This window comes from Dendrobates tinctorius, unplaced genomic scaffold, assembly GCF_039654945.1.
Source record: "Dendrobates tinctorius isolate UK_male_01 unplaced genomic scaffold, ASM3965494v1 ptg000203l, whole genome shotgun sequence".
NCBI classification, from domain to species: domain Eukaryota; kingdom Metazoa; phylum Chordata; class Amphibia; order Anura; family Dendrobatidae; genus Dendrobates; species Dendrobates tinctorius.
In genome coordinates this window covers 23,723,124-23,740,214 of record NW_027361870.1, presented here as the reverse complement: position 1 = coordinate 23,740,214, position 17,091 = coordinate 23,723,124, and the positions used below count along the sequence as shown (strand labels likewise).

Below are 17,091 nucleotides of genomic sequence, written 5' to 3'. Positions count from 1 at the left end.
GTATGCAGGTGGAAGCTGGCTCCAATGGAACTGGTGTAGTCCAGAGGTTCGGTTGGCTAAGCGGCGGGACAAGACGGAACTGAAGCAGCCGGTACAAAAGTCGTCTTGGACAGCCGAATAACAGGTCACTGACATTGTGCGGAAACAGTGTAAGCGTTATACTAGACGGAATACTGCAGAAGCGCAGACAGAGCAGACACAGAACTAGCCACAGTAGATACTTGTTGCTCCGGCGCCCTCCCTATGGCGGAGGGGCCATAAATAGCAATCAGTGCGCTGCCATTGGCTAATTACTCTTTTTGAAAAATGCACGCTGTCTCTTTAACCCCTTAGTGACCGCCGATACGCCTTTTAACGGCGGTAATTAAGGGTACTAAAACTACAGCGCCGCTAATTCACGGCGCTGTGGAGAAAGTGAATAGCGCCCCCCAGTGTCAGATTTTCTCCGGGGTCTCGGCTGCCGGGGGTAACCGAGACCCCAGAGAACATGAATCGGTCGGTTTTTACCGACCCCGCTTTTTTGCGATCACCGTTATTAACCCCTTCATTACCAAGGGTGGTTTGCACGTTAACTACCGGGCCAATTTTTACAATTCTGACCACTGTCCCTTTATGAGGTCATAACTCTGAAACGCTTCCGTGGATCCCGGTGATTCTGACATTGTTTTCTCGTGACATATTGTACTTCATGTTAGTGGTAAAATTTCATTCATATAACTTGCGTTTATGAGAGAAACGGAAATTTGGCGAAAATTTTGAAAATTCCGCAATTTTCCAACTTTGAATTTTTATGCCCTTAAATCACAGAGATATGGCACACAAAAAAGCTAATAAGTAACATTTGCCACATGTTTACTTTACATCAGCACAATTTTGGAACCAAAATTTTTATTTGTTAGCAAGATATAAGGGTTAAAAGTTGACCAGCGATCTCTCATTTTTGCAACACCATTTTATTTTTACGGACCACATCACATTTGAAGCCACTTTGAGGGGTCTATATGATAGAAAATACCCAAAAGTGACACCATTCTAAAAACTGCACCCCTTACGGTGCTTAAAACCACATTCAAGGAGTTTATTAACCCTTCAGGTGCGTCACAGGAATTTTTTGAATATTTAAAAAAAATTAACATTTAACTTTTTTTCACAAAAAAAATTACTTCAGGTTCAATTTTTTTTATTTTACCAAGAGTAACAGGAGAAATTGGACTGCAAAAATTATTGTGCAATTTGTCCTGAGCACGCTGATACCTGATATGTGGGGGGAACCACTGTTTCGGCGCATGGCAGAGCTCAGAAGGGAAGGAGTGCCGTTTGACTTTTTCAATGCAAAATTGGCTGGAATTCTGATCGGACGCCATGTCGCGTTTGGAGAGCCCCTGATGTACCTAAACAGTGGAAACCCCCCACAAGTGACCCCATTTTTGAAACTAGACCCCCTAAGGAACTTATCTAGATATGTGGTGAGAACTTTGAACCCACAAGGGCTTCACAGAAGTTTATAATGCACAGCGGTACAATTAAAAAATCATATTTTTTCCACAAAATGATCTTTTCACCCCCAATTTTTATTTTCCCAAGGGTAACAGGACCCTAAAAGTTATTGTGCAATTTGTCCTGAGTACACTGATACCCCATATGTGGGTGTAAATGACTATTTGGGCACATGGCAGAGCTCGGAAGGCAAGCAGCGCCATTTGACTTTTTTGGCTGGAATTGAGATCAGACACCATGTCGCGTTTGGAAAGCCCCTGATGTACCAAAACAGTGGAAACCCCCCACAAATGACCCCATTTTGGAAACTAGACCCCCCAAGGAACTTATCTAGATGTGTGGTGAGAACTTTGAACCCCCAAGTGCTTCACAGAAGTTTATAACGCCCAAGCGTGAAAATAACAAAAAAATATTTTTTCCACAAAAATGATATTTTTGCCCCAAAATTTTTATTTTCCTAAGGGCAACAGGAGAAATAGGACCCCAAAAGTTGTTTTGCAAATTGTCCTGATTAGGCTGATACCCCATATGAAGGGGTAAAACACTGTTTGGGTGCATGGCAGGGCTTGGAAGGGAAGGAGCACCATTTGACTTTTTCAACGCAGAATTGGCTGGAATTGAGATCAGATGCCATGTTGCGTTTGGAGAGCACCTGATGTGCGCAAATAGTGGAAACCCCCAATTCTAGCCCTAACCCTAACCCTAGCCCTAACCCTAATGGGAAAATGGAAATAAATACATTTTTTTAATTTTATTATTTTTCCCTAACTAAGGGGGTGATAACGGGGGGTTTGATTTACTATTTATGGCGGTTTTTATGTTTGACAGCTGTCGCACGCTAAAAGACGCTTTTTATTGTAAAAATAGTTTTTGCATCACCACATATTGAGAGCTATAATTTTTCCATATTTTGACCCACCGAGTCATGTGAGGTCTTATTTTTTGCGGGAGGAGTTGACGCTTTTATTGGTATCATGTTCGGGCATGTGACATTTTTTGATCGCTTTTTATTTCGTTTTTTGGGACGCAGAATTTACAAAAACCAGCGTTTCATGAATTTCTTTTGGGTGGTGCGTTTACGCCGTTCCGGGTGCGGTAAAATTTATAAGGCGGTTTTATTCTTCGGGTCAGTACGGTTACAGCGATACCTCATTTAGGTCGTTTTTTTATGTTTTGGCGCTTTTATGCAATGAAAACAATTTTATATAAAAAATAATTATTTTTGCATCACTTTATTCTGCGAGCTATAACTTTTTTATTTTTTCGCTGATGATGCTGTATGGTGGCTCATTTTTTGCGGGACAAGATGACGTTTTCAGCGGTACCATGGATATTTATATGCGTCTTTTTGATCGCGCGTTATTGCACTTTTTGATCGGCGGTATGATAATAAATCATTATTTTATGCTTAGTTTTTTTTTTTTTTTTAAGGGGTTCGCTTAAGGGGTTAACTATTGGGACAGTTTTATAGGGCGGGTCGTTACGGACGCGGCGATACCAAATATGTGTACTTTTATTGTTTTGTTTTTTTTTTATTTCCAAAAAATGAATTTATTGGGGAATATTTTTTTATTTTTTTTTAATTTATTTGGCGATTTTTTAAAAATTATTTTTACACTTTTTTTTTATTTTTTTTTAACTTTATTACAATGTCCCATGGGGGACATCACTGTCCTGTGACAGATCGCTGATCTGTCACATCACAGATCACTGTGACAGATCAGCGATCTGTCACAGGCACTGCACAGGCTTCCTCATGCCTGCGCTTTGCAGGCACTGAGGAAGCCAGCTTCCTGCAGGCCCCCGGAGGTCCCCGTCGCCATATTGGATCCGGGGACCTGCAGGAAAGGAGTCCCCCGCAGCAGCGCTGCACATTGCGCTGCCGTGGGGGGCTCAGGGAAGCACGGAGGGAGCCCCCTCCCTGCCGATGCTTCCCTTTAACCCCCGGTACACCGCGATCGTGTTTGATCGCGGTGTGCAAGGGGTTAACGTGTCGGGGGCGGTCCGTGACCGCCCCTGACACATTGTGCCGGGTGTCGGCTATGATAATTAGCTGACACTCGGCCGCGATCAGCGGCGCTCACCACGTGGGTGCCGCTGATCGCGATGATGTAATATTCCGTCCATGGTAATTAGGTCCATGGTCACATGGATGGAATATTACGTCAATTGTAGGTAAGGGGTTAACCCTATAACGGCGACCGCAAAAAAAAGCAGCTATTTTACATTTAATTTTTCTTTCCTCTGATGTGATCGCACATCAGAGGAGAGAAAGAGGGTCCCCGATCCCCCCCTGTACCTCTCCGTGGTCCTCTGTCCCCTCCCGGTGGTCCTGCGTCCCGCCGATGTCCTCCGGTGGGCGCCGCCATCTTGGATCCGGGGAAAATGGCGGGCGCATGCGCAGTGCGCCTGCCGGAAATCTGCCGGCTCCGGTTGGCAGATTCCATTCTTTCATTTTGATCACGATGATAAACTATCATCGTGATCAAAATAAACAAAATAGTACATAATCCCCCCGTTTATCACCCCCTTAGTTAGGCCAACATAACAAAATAAAGAAAATATATGTTTTTTTCAGTTTTCCATTAGGGTTAGGGTTGGGCTAGGGTTAGGGTTGGGCTAGGGTTAGGGCTAGGACTAGGGTTAGGGCTAGGGTTAGGGCGAACTAGGATTAGGGTTAGGATTAGGGTTGGGATTAGGGTTAGGGGTGTGTTGGGGTTAGGGTTGGAGCAAGAATTGTGGGGTTTCCACTATTTACCAACTTTGGGGGTCTAAAAATTGAGTCTAAAAAAATCACTTTTGTGGAAATAAAAAAGACTTTATTTTCACGGCTCTGCGTTTATAAACTTCTGTGAAGCGCTTGGGGGTTCAAAGTGCTCACTACACATCTAGATAAGTTCCTTAATGGGTCTAGTTTCCAAAATGGGGTCACTTGTTGGAGGTTTCCACTGTTTAGGCCCATCAGGGGCTCTGCAAACGCAACATGATGCCCGCAGAGAATTCCATCAAAGTCTGCATTCCAAAATGGCACTCCTTCCCTTCCAAGCTCTCCCAAACAGTGGTTCCCCCCCCCCACATAAGGGGTTTCAGCGTACTCAGGACAAATCGCACAATAACTGTGGGGGTATGATTTCTCCTGTTACCCTTGTAAAAATATGGGGGCGAAAAGATCATTTTTGTGGAAAAAAAATGGATTTCTTATTTTCATGGCTCTACATTATAAACTTCTGTGAAGCACTTGAAGGTTCAAAGTGCTCACCACACATCTAGATAAGTTCCTTAATGGGTCTAGTTTCCAAAATGGGGTCACTTGTTGGAGGTTTCCACTGTTTAGACACATTAAGGGCCCTCCGAACGCAACATGGCATCCGATCTCAATTCCAGCCAAATCTGCGTTGAAAAAGTCAAACAGCGCTCCATCCCTTGCGAGCTCTGCCGTGTGCTGAAAAAGTGGTTTACCCCCACATATGGGGTATCGGCGTATTCAGGAGAAATTGTACAACAAATTTTGTGGTTGATTTTCTCTTTTAACACTTGTGAAAATAAAAAAAATTGGTTCTGAAGTAAATTTTTTACAAAAAAAAGTTAAATGTTAATTTTTTCCTTCCACATTGCTTTAGTTCCTGTGTAGCACTTAAAGGGTTAATAAACTTCTTGAATGTGGTTTTGAGCACCTTGAGGGGTCTAGTTTTTAGAATGGTGCCACTTTTGGGTATTTTCTGTCATGTACACCCCTCAAAATGACTTTAAATATGATGTGGTCCCTAAAAAAATGGTTTTGTAAATATGAGAAATCGCTGGTCAACTTTTAACCCTTATAACTTCCTAACAAAAAAAAATTTTGCTTCCAAAATTGTGGTTATGTAAATTAGACATGTGGGAAATGTTATTTATTAAGAAATTTTTGTGACACATCTCTCTGATTTAAGGGCATAAAAATTTAAAGTTTTAAAATTGCAAAATTTTCGAAATTTGCCATATTTCCGTTTTTTTCATAAATAAACACAAGACTTATCGAAGAAATTTTATCACTAACATGAAGTACAATATGTCACGAAAAAACAATCTCAGAATCAGCGGGATCCATAAAAGCGTTCCAGAGTTATAACCTCATAAAGGGACAGTGGTCAGAACTGTAAAAATTGGCCTGGTCATTAAGCTGCAAACTGGCTCTGTCGCTAAGGGGTTAAGCGACCTAGAGAGCACAGGTATGGCCTTAATCTCATAGCAGGGGATGTGCTGGCTGCATGCCAGGAAGCAGGGGAAGGACTGAGAGCGAGGATCCCGCCCGAGGGTACGGCCCTCACAGCATGAGGACAAGGACCCCGCCGAGGGTCTCGCTGAGGTACGGGCAAAGATGTAACAAACCACAAGACGGATTTCATCACCAGGTGTCATTGTAATCAGTATAATGGCGTCGACCGGACACTGTCTGTAGTTTACCAAGCACAATCCTGCGGACAGGTTTCCTTTAAGCATTTTACTTCCCAGATATAAAAAAGGCACTGAATCAGCAATTCTCTTACCAAGAGCATATAGATCTCCAGGGCTGCCACTGAATTTCGGGGCCCCACACTGACAAAATTTTTGGGGCCCCCTTGAGACTCCGCCCAGGCTCCATCCCAGCCCCGGCTCCACCCCTCGAACTGTCCACAGTCAAAAGATTTTTTAAGCCACCCCCATCACAACAAGGTAGACTCTTGGCCATGCCCTACTCTATTCTAACCTATTAAACATTTGTTAAAATATCCAATACATTTTAGGTATATTTTTTATTTATTTTTCAATTTTTAAAATGACCAATAATATCACAAACAGGGGACAAATACCACCGCACCATGAACAAACACCATATTACAACCACATAGTGACCAAATAATAGCACATATAAGGAACAAATACCACCACACCATGTCCAGACCACATATTACCACCATATAATGACCAATTATACCACATACAAGGAACAAATACCACCACACCATGACCAGACCATATATTATCACCACACAGCGACCAAATAATAGCACATACAAGGAATACCGCCACGCCATGGCCGGACAACATATTACCACCACATAGTGACTGAATACTACAATACTGATCAGTAATAAAAAACACAATACTAATATCACCATATGTGCCATTATACACAGGAGATTTGTTGTCACGATATGTGACTGGCCCTAGCGTGGCGCGACCCGACAACCGATCCGTCACCAACACAACTAAACAAATAAGGGAACACCGGGGACACAATTACAACGGTGGGCCCTGCTATAGGGAACGGGGAAAGGGACACCTCCTGCACTCTGGTGCGGCTGAGTCCTAGACTAGCCTGATGTCCCTATACAGGGTCTTTCAACCTGTCGCCGAGCAGGATACCTTGTTCCTCACTTTCCATGCACCTATCCCTCACTAGGGAATTGATAAATGCGGACACTGATCCCACCGCTGCACTAATATAACACCAAGGAAAGATAACAGACAAGGTAAGACAACCAATACTTAGCTTTCTCTGTTGCAATGCACCGAGCAGCAAAGTAAGGCACCAGATCAGCATGCAGCAGAAGCACCACTGCTCTCAGCCAGCTCCTGTCTTGACCACGTTGGTATTGAAAAGGAAGTGTATCACCAACACCAGCTGATGCCTCAGGTGACCTTTTATAGGAAGGTGGGAGTGGTCACCATCAGCAGAGTCAGACTAACCAAACATGTAGTAACACCAGTGGCAAAAACTAATATTAACCCACGATGGCCTGAAAGGAAAAAAGTTTATATAAGAGAATCCAGAATCTGACACAGATCCAAAAATGGATTGTGATATCTGTACTTAATATGCATTATCTGTGTACAGGTAATACAGTGATCACTAGTGACATTATACACAGGAGCTCTGTATATAGTGTATAATGTAAAGCTAACACAGTGATCACTGGTGACACTGTACACAGGACCACTCTATATAGTGTATAGTGTCAGTGTACAGGTAACACAACTGCCTCACCAGTGACGTCTCTATGTGAAGTCCTTCATCTTAGCTTTTAATCTTCATCCAGCACAGACCGCCATCACTTCTTGCAGCCAGGGCTCGTCTCTGCAGGAAATAACATAGTTATCTAGAGCACCGCTTGCAGAACACATTACTTATTTTTTTCCCAAACTCTAAACTACACAAGAAGAAGAAAAAAAGTGACAGTGTTGCTTTGCACAGTAACAGGACCGCCCCCCATTTAAAACAGTATCCTCAAAAAATTAAATAAATACATCACTGCAGTAATAATATCCCTTAATTCGCCCCTATGGTAATAATATCCCCCATCCTGGTCCCCGAGTGTCTCATTCCTGGCTTCAGCTATATGTTCTCCTATCCTGTCCCATATGATCTCCCCATCCTGCCCCATATGTCCCATGATACTGCCCCATCTGTCCCATTATCCTGCCCCATCTGCCCCATGATCCTGCCCCATGGTCCTGCCCCATGATCCTGCCCCATCTGTCTCCATCATATCCATTCTGCCCCATGATCCTGCACCATCTGTCTCCATCCTGCCCCATGATCCTGCACCATGTGTCTCCATTCTGCCCCATGATCCTGCTCCATCTGTCTCCATCCTGCCCCATGATCCTGCACCATCTGTCTCCATCCTGCCCCATGATCCTGCCCCATCTGTCCCATGATCCTGCTCCATCTGTCTCCATCCTGCTCCATCTGTCTCCATCCTGCCCCATGATCCTGCACCATCTGTCTCCATCCTGCCCCATGATCCTGCACCATGTGTCTCCATCCTGCCCCATCTGTCTCCATCCTGCCCCATGATCCTGCCCCATCTGTCCCATGATCCTGCTCCATCTGTCTCCATCCTGCCCCATGATCCTGCTCCATCTGTCTCCATCCTGCCCCATGATCCTGCACCATCTGTCTCCATCCTGCCCCATGATCCTGCGCCATGTGTCTCCATCCTGCCCCATGATCCTGCACCACCTGTCTCCATCCTGCCCCATATTCCTGCCCCACCTGTCTCCATCCTGCCCCATATTCCTGACCCATCTGTCTCCTTCCTGCACCATGTCTCCATCCTGCTCCCTGTGTCTCCAATCCTGCTCTCGTGTCTCCCATTCTGCCCCCTGTCACCATTCTGCCCCGTCTGCATTCTGCCCCGTCTCCATCCTGCCCCATGATCCTGCACCACCTGTCTCCATCCTGCCCCATATTCCTGCACCACGTCTCCATCCTGCTCCCTGTGTCTCCAATCCTGCCCCCGTGTCTCCCATTCTGCCCCCTGTCTCCATTCTGCCCCCTTGTCTCCATTCTGCCCCCTTGTCTCCATTCTGCCCCCTTGTCTCCATTCTGTCCCCTTATCTCCATTCTGTCCCCGTGTCTCCCATCCTGCCCCCGTATCTCCATTCTGCCCCGGGCAGGATGGAGACACATGGTCCATGTGTCTACATGCTGCCGGTAAAACATAGTGCGGCTTGCCGCATTCAATAAAAATTAAAAAAAACCCCTTTCCTCTTACCTAGCCACGCTCCTGCGACCGATGATCTCTCAAGGCATATCAAGCGGCGCACTCGCTGGCAAATGACAATGACGTCATACACAGGCGACGTGCGCACTGACGTCACTGCCAGCCTCCGATTGGCTGGCGGCTTTAACTATTGCCGTGCGGGCCCACAAGGCAATAGAGTAACTGAACCTGCGTCTCGGATGCAGGCTCAGTTATTGCAACGGCAGAATTGTGCCGCTGGGGCCCGATCAGCGGAAGAGACGAGGACTCATTCGCCTGTCAGGGCAGTAATGCCCTGATGGTGACTCTGTAGATCTCTATGGTATATTGCCTTGATAAGATAATAATGTGCACTACTCAGATACCCACGACTCAAATTATATATTGTTTTAGAATGTTATAAATATTGTAATATATAATTATTAGATATTAATATATAGCACAAATAAAACTAATGTAGAAATATTTGCCATGTCTTATGTGTTTGTTATTATGAAAGACCTTTTTAGGATGGGTTTTTTTTTCCAGTTATAGCAAAGCTCTTTCTCATGAGGGATTTTGCCTCAGCTGTGACACCGTAGTAGCCATCTTTGAAGAGGGCAATGCATTTCCTGGAGGAGTATTTGTCGGCCACAGGTAGGAGAGGCTTGTGCAGAGGAGACGGTGTGCTCAGCAATGTCTGCACCGTGAATGGGCGTGATTGTAGCTAGTGATCACCTCCGTGCACTGGAGTGCTGGGTGTGCAATAATATGCTATGTCCCTTGTGAATATGTATGAAGCCTGCACAGCAGGGAGAGGACACTCCTGTAAGATTTATGTCCCTGCAATTCGGGATGGTGCACCCCCTCCTTATAACAAAACTCTAGGTGATCGATATGGGGACTGTAGGTCGTCTGTCAGTAGGATCAGGTCTCTGTGTCATCTACATGGAGTTGCAGGCGATGGGAAGCGGAATAATATCTATAATTCCTAAGAAATCTGTATTTTTCTGTTCAGTGTAATTGCATATAAGACCAGCAGGGGTTTCTTGTGAACCATTAATAGGATCACGGCTATGGTACGGAAAGTATTCAGACCCCTTTGCATGTTTCACTCTTTGTTTCATTGCAGCCATTTGGTGAATTCAAAAAAGTTCATTTGTTTTTCTCATTAATGTGCACTCTGCACCCCATCTTGACTGAAAAAAAGCAAACAAATGTAGAAATATTTGCAAACTTATTAAAAAAGAAAAACTGAAATATCACATGGTCATAAGTGTTCAGACCCTTTGCTCAGACACTCATATTTAAGTCACATGCTGTCCATTTCCATGTGATCCTCCTCGAGATGATTCTACTCCTTCATTGGAGTCCAGTTGTGTTTAATTAGGGTATGTGCACACGTTGCGGATTCTTCTGCGTTGTATAGTACCATTAGAGTCAATGGAATTTGAAAAACGCTGTTCACATACTGCGGAAAAATCCGCCGAGATTAGCTGTGGGTTCATTTCCGCAGCGTGTCAATTATTTGGGCGGATCTGCAGCGTTTCTGCACCCATTGACTTGCATTGACCGCAGCAAAACCGCAGGTCTCAAATAGATCTGTGGCTTTGCTGCGGATGAAACACTGCAGATCGGGAGGGGGGAAGAGTGTGGGCAGTGACAGGGCATGTATGTATGTATGTGCGAGCTATGTGTGTGTGTGCGGGGCTCATCAGGGGTCTGGCGGGGCCTGTGCGGGGGGTTACCGGGCCTGTCCGGGAGTCATCGGGCTGGTGGGACCTGTCCGGGGGGTCATCGGGCTATCGGGGGGGCGGTCTGGTGGGGCCTGTCCGGGGGGTCATTGAGCCATCGGGGGGGCCTACGGGGCTGTCCGTGGGTCATCGGTCTGTCCGGCGGGTGTGTGTGTGTGTGGGGGGGGGTCTGTGGTGCTGTGTGTATGCAGGCATCGTCTGATGGGACTGCAGGTCCCATCAGGCATTGCCTGCTACACTGACAGTGAACAGTGATTGACACATTAGCCAATGATGGGACAGTAGTAGTCCCATCATCCAGCTAATGTGTTGAATGTAAAAAAATACAGGACATACAACATACAGAACATATACAACACATAACATAGAGTACATACTCACCGCACACACCTAATTCCCCAAAGCCCTCGATTACCTGTAATAAAAATAAAATAAACCAACCTATACTCACCTTTCCGCCGTAGTCCAATTAGTAACAATCTCCCATGTAAGCATCAGCTGATCTGACCACTCTCCAGGGGCTCCAGCACTGAAATGACAGGCGGGGGGTATCCCTCCACCGGGAAAGAGGTCCCGTAACCATAACCCTAATTCTCACGCAGCAATGCTGTAAAGTGAGACCTTGAACTCAGGTAACCTCAGTGATGGACTGCAGGAGGCATTGTCTTCTGTCAATTCATCACTGGGAGGCCCTATAGAGCAGTGACATCACCTGATGTCACTGTTCTTTAGGGCAGATTGTTGTGGGACCCTCGTTATTAATTGGACTTTGTCAGACAGGGAGTATACAGTTTGTTTATTATTTTCTTTTTTTCTAGCAGACGAGGGCGTCGCTTGTTTCTAGAAGTTAAGTAAAAAGATGAAAACTGTAGTATTTTATTTCATTATAAGACTTTATTCTTGTGTGTTTTTTTTTTTTTTTTAACCCTTTCAAAAGATTAATATTGGATCGGTGTCTTATTGACCCCTCTCCATTATTAACCGGGCTTAATGTCACCTTCCACTAGCAAGGTGACATTAACCCCTTATATTACCCCATATCCCACCACTACACGGGAGTGGGAAGAGAAGGGGCTAAGTGCCAGAATTGGCACATCCTATAGATGCGCCATTTCTGGGGCCGCTGCGGGCTGGTATTTGTAGCCTGGGGGGGGGGCAATATCCATGGCCCTTTGCTAGGCTATGAATATCAGCCCGCAGCTGTCTGCGTAGCCTTTCTGACTATAAAATATAGGGGGACCCCACATCATTTTTTTGTTTGGGGGAGGGTCCCCTATTTTAATAGCCAGTAAAGGCTACGCAGACAGCTGCGGGCTGATATTCATAGCCTGGGAAGGGGCCATGGATATTACCCCCTTCCCAGGCTACAAATATTGGCCCACGGTCGTCGGCTTTCCCCGTCTGGCGAAGAAAATTGCACGGAGCCCACGCCATTTTTTTCCGTTTTTTTTTTTGTTTTTTTTTAAATATGGCTATGTATCTGTAGATATATCTATGTATATGTCTATATATATATCTATGGTAATATCTCTAAATATATCTATAGATAGATATGGGAGATAGATATATCTATCCATATATCTATATCTAACCCATATTTATCTATCTATCCCTATATCTATCTATCTATCCCATATTTATGTATCTATTATCTGTCTATCTGTGTGTAATGGAGTGTGGGTTGGACAGAAATGACATCACAAATCTTTTTTTTTTGTTAAATAACATATCTTTATTTAGCTTACCAAAACCGCACTGAAAAACCGCATCAAATCCGCATCAAAAACGCACCTGCGTTTTCTGCCAAGAGCTGTGTTTTTTTTGCGCGGGAGAATCCGCACTGTGTACACATACCCTCAAACTGATAGGACTTGATTTGTAAAGGCACACACCTGTCTATATAATTGTGTGTGCACACGTTGCGGATTCTGCTTTTCTGCGCAGATTTGTCCATTTGCGGATTTAGTGCGGTTTAGCCTGCGGTTTGACACCTGTCATGGAGCAGGTGCTAAACCGCTGCGGAATCTGCACAAAGAATTGACCTGCTGCGGTTTTGAAACCGCAGCAAATCCGCGCAGAAAAATCCGCAACGTGTGCACTGCGGTTTTCATTTTACATAGACTTATATGGTACTGTACACCGCAGCAGACACTGCTGCGGATCCGCAGGGCCAAATCCCCTGCGGATCCGCAGCAGAATCCGCAATGTGTGCACACACCCTAAGGCTATGAGCACACGATGCGGATTCGCAGCGGATTTGGCCCTGCGAATCCGCAGCAGAACTGCAGGTGATGTACAGTACCATTCTAGCCTATGGAAAATTGAAACCGCTGTGCAGACGGTGCGGATTTTTCCGCGCGGTTGCACCTGCGGTTTGAAATCAGCAGAAAGAATTGACATGTCTTTCTTTTCTGCGGATTCCGCTGCGGTTTGCCATCTCCTCCATTGTGGAGATGATAAACCGCAGGGTAATCTGCAGGTAAACTGCAGGTCTTTTGACCTGCGGATTTACCTGTGGATTGCGCGGAAAAATCCGCGGGTGAATCTGCACCGTGTGCACATAGCCTTAGACCTCACAAAACCTAAACCTACAAGAGACAAAATGAGCAAAAGCCCTGCTGTAACCAAAGTAAAAAGCAAAAGTGCATTTAAATAACACAGGGTTCTTAGCAATACTGTTTTTGATCAAAAACAGCATAAAAGCCGTCCCTCAGTGTGTGAATAAGGGCAGACAAAAGGACTGGGTCCCAATCAGTGGACACTAGTCTGCCACTGTGAACATGCGTTTATGTGCTGCATGTATACCCTCTTAGACCATCTAAATTTTTGTGTTTTTCTTTATATTTTTGCATTCTGTGCAAGCCGGGGTGTGGCCTCCCTCTCCTGACCTGGAAAATGTATTTAAAAGTCTTCCCCTGACTGGAGTGCACAGGTCGGGACCTGGTCCTTTTGTCTGCCCTTATTCACACACTGAGGTCAACTTTGACACATGGTAAGGTTTTTAATATTGGACAGTGTAGGACCGTCCCGATCAAAGTCGCCTTGTCGATGGTGGGACGGCTTTTATTCTTATTTAGTATTACTAAACTGCTGACAGGTTCGCGTTAAAATAAAACTTTATCAGTAAAATTAATGCTATTAAAGGGGTTGTCCGGTCCAAACCCATTAGTCTGCAGTCACTCTGTGTGACTGCAGACTCATAAATCCCCCCTGCGCATGCAGTGTGCGCTGCAGAGATTCGCCAGTTTCTGACCCGGGACCATGTATGTGTTATACATACTCCCGACCAGTGGGCGCGGCCTCGCTTCCGTACAGTATGAAGCAAGGCTCCGCACTCTAGTTGGCCGTACCCACTGGTCGCCCGCATCCCTTGACGGCGTGCTACCTTTCTCCTTACAAGTGTATGGAAGCGAGGCAGCGCCCATGGACGGGAGTATGTATAACTAAAACACATCCTTCAGTCCCTCAGAAATTGGTGAATCCCTGCAGTGCGTGCCCTGGGGGAATATAACTGACTGCAGACTTATCGGTTTGGACCGGACAACCCCTTTAACCTGTAGATATGGGGTTAATGTGCAGGTTAATAGCAATCTCATGCGACCACTGCACTGAGATCCCCAGAAGGAAATTAACTTTATTCCCCCCCCCCCACGCAGACTCACGCTTTCAGTCACGGGGGCGGCGCCAGCACAGGTTTACTCACCTCTGTGCATAGAGAGCGGTGCCTGTAACCTCTCCCCTGGCACTGACTGACAGTCGCCTCAGATTAATTCCATATCTGCAGGTAATTTGTCTGCTCCACATCAGCAGGGCAGCTCTATCTACCTCGTCTGGGCTCCTCTGTCTTCGGAGAGCCGGCTGTCAGTCTGCATGACCTCAGAACACACGGACTATCAACAGAACGGAAGAGAGGCCGCTGCTCTGTCGACGTGACGTCAGCAGAAGCCGCAGAGTTCCCAGCAGGAGAGATCTGTGACCGTTCTGCGCTGGAAGAAACCTGTGCTGGGCAGAACAGGCAGGTAATTGGCAAGTAACCACCTGTTCTTAGGGCCATAGTAAAAAATAAATATATACAGTTGTGGCCAAAAGTATTGACACCCCTGCAATTCTGTCAGATAATATTCAGTTTCTTCCTGAAAATGATTGCAAACACAAATTCTTTGGTATTATTATCTTCATTTAATTTGTCTTAAATGAAAAAACACAAAAGAGAATGAAGCAAAAAGCAAAACATTGATCATTTCACACAAAACTCCAAAAATGGGCCAGACAAAAGTATTGGCACCCTCAGCGTAATACTTGGTTGCACAACCTTTAGCCAAAATAACTGCGACCAACCGCTTCCGGTAACCATCAATGAGGTTCTTACAATGCTCTGCTGGAATTTTAGACCATTCTTCTTTGGCAAACTGCTCCAGGTCCCTGATTTTTGAAGGGTGCCTTCTCCAAACTGCCATTTTTAGATCTCTCCACAGGTATTCTATGGGATTCAGGTCTGGACTCATTGCTGGCCACCTTAGAAGTCTCCAGTGCTTTCTCTCAAACCATTTTCTAGTGCTTTTTGAAGTGTGTTTTGGGTCATTGTCCTGCTGGAAGACCCATGTCCTCTGAGGTAGACCCAGCTTTCTCACACTGGGCCCTACATTATGCTGCAAAATTTGTTGGTAGTCTTCTGACTTCATATTGCCATGCACACGGTCAAGCAGTCCAGTGCCAGAGGCAGCAAAGCAACCCCAAAACATCAGGGAACCTCCGCCATGTTTGACTGTAGGGACCGTGTTTTTTTCTTTGAATGCCTCTTTTTTTTCTCCTGTAAACTCTATGTTGATGCCTTTGCCCAAAAAGCTGTACTTTTGTCTCATCTGACCAGAGAACATTCTTCCAAAACGTTTTAGGCTTTTTCAGGTAAGTTTTTGGCAAACTCCAGCCTGGCTTTTTTATGTCTCGGGGTAAGAAGTGGGGTCTTCCTGGGTCTCCTACCATACAGTCCCTTTTCATTCAGACGCCGACGAATAGTACGGGTTGACACCGTTGTACCCTCGGACTGCAGGGCAGCTTGAACTTGTTTGGATGTTAGTCGAGGTTCTTTATCCAACATCCGCACAATCTTGCGTTGAAATCTCTTGTCAATTGTTCTTTTCCGTCCACATCTAGGGAGGTTAGCCACAGTGCCGTGGGCTTTAAACTTCTTGATGACACTGCACACGGTAGACACAGGAACGTTCAGGTCTTTGGAGATGGACTTGTAGCCTTGAGATTGCTCATGCTTCCTCACAATTTGGTTTCGCAAGTCCTCAGACAGTTCTTTGGTCTTCTTTCTTTTCTCCATGCTCAATGTGGTACACACAAGGACACAGGACAGAGGTTGAGTCAACTTTAATCCATGTCAACTGGCTGCAAGTGTGATTTAGTTATTGCCAACACCTGTTAGGTGCCACAGGTAAGTTACAGGTGCTGTTAATTACACAAATTAGAGAAGAATCACATGATTTTTTGAACAGTGCCAATACTTTTGTCCACCCTCTTTTTTATGTTTGGTGTGGAATTATATCCAATTTGGCTTTAGGACAATTCTTTTTGTGTTTTTTAATTTAAGACAAATTAAGTGAAGATAATAATACCAAAGAATTTGTGTTTGCAATCATTTTCAGAAAGAAACTGAGTATTATCTGACAAAATTGCAGGGGTGTCAATACTTTTGGCCACAACTGTAGAGTCCTGGATAACTGCTTAGCTAAATATGTAACTATGATATACAGGAAGATGAGGTGTAACATTTGGTAGCGGTTTTTGGTATATTGGAGTGCGGATGGTTATTCCGCCATCTAGTGGTCTTTGTAGGTATTCCATCTAAAGTGCAGCTGGCCCACTGGCGTTCTAATATACTTATAGCACACACCTTTCTAGGGAAAATCAAATGTCAAGATAACGGTCAGATTATATGATTGGCAATGTTTATTTCCAAAATGATTATGTGTGAAGGATTTGTGTGGGGATCAGACATAAGAAGGCTTTATGTGCGACAGGCTGTAGGTTTGTTTGACATTCATTTTCCCATATAGTGCAAGGCCACATTCACATGTTGAGTATTTGGTGATTTTTTTTTTTTTACCTCAGTATTTGTAAGTCAAAACCAGGAGTGGGTGATATATACAGAAGTGATGTGTTTCTATTATACTTTTCCTCTGATTGTTCCCCTCCTGGGTTTAGCTTATATATGCTGAGGTAAAAATCACCAAATACTAAATGTAGGAATGTGAGGTAAAGTGGAAAATGGCAAAAAAAAGTGCGGTGATATGGTGGGGAAATTGCCCCCCCCCCCCCACTGCAATTACGCCATTCTTTGATTCTTT

General features: G+C 44.9%; 1 protein-coding gene across 4 annotated transcripts in view; it reads left to right on the top strand.

Annotated features, from left to right (window-relative positions):
* Nucleotides 1-9,544: 9,544 nt before the first annotated feature.
* SHLD1 (shieldin complex subunit 1) overlaps nt 9,545-17,091 on the top strand; it is a 131,425-nt gene continuing 123,878 nt past the window's right edge. For 2 of the 4 annotated variants that reach the window (XM_073553884.1, XM_073553880.1), the window contains exon 1: nt 9,545-9,641. The gene's annotated coding sequence lies outside the window, so the exon portion shown is untranslated. Of the gene's footprint in view, nt 9,642-9,665; nt 9,813-13,710; nt 13,731-17,091 lie in introns of those variants that run through there. The other 2 variants (XM_073553881.1, XM_073553883.1) reach the window with 2 other exon arrangements.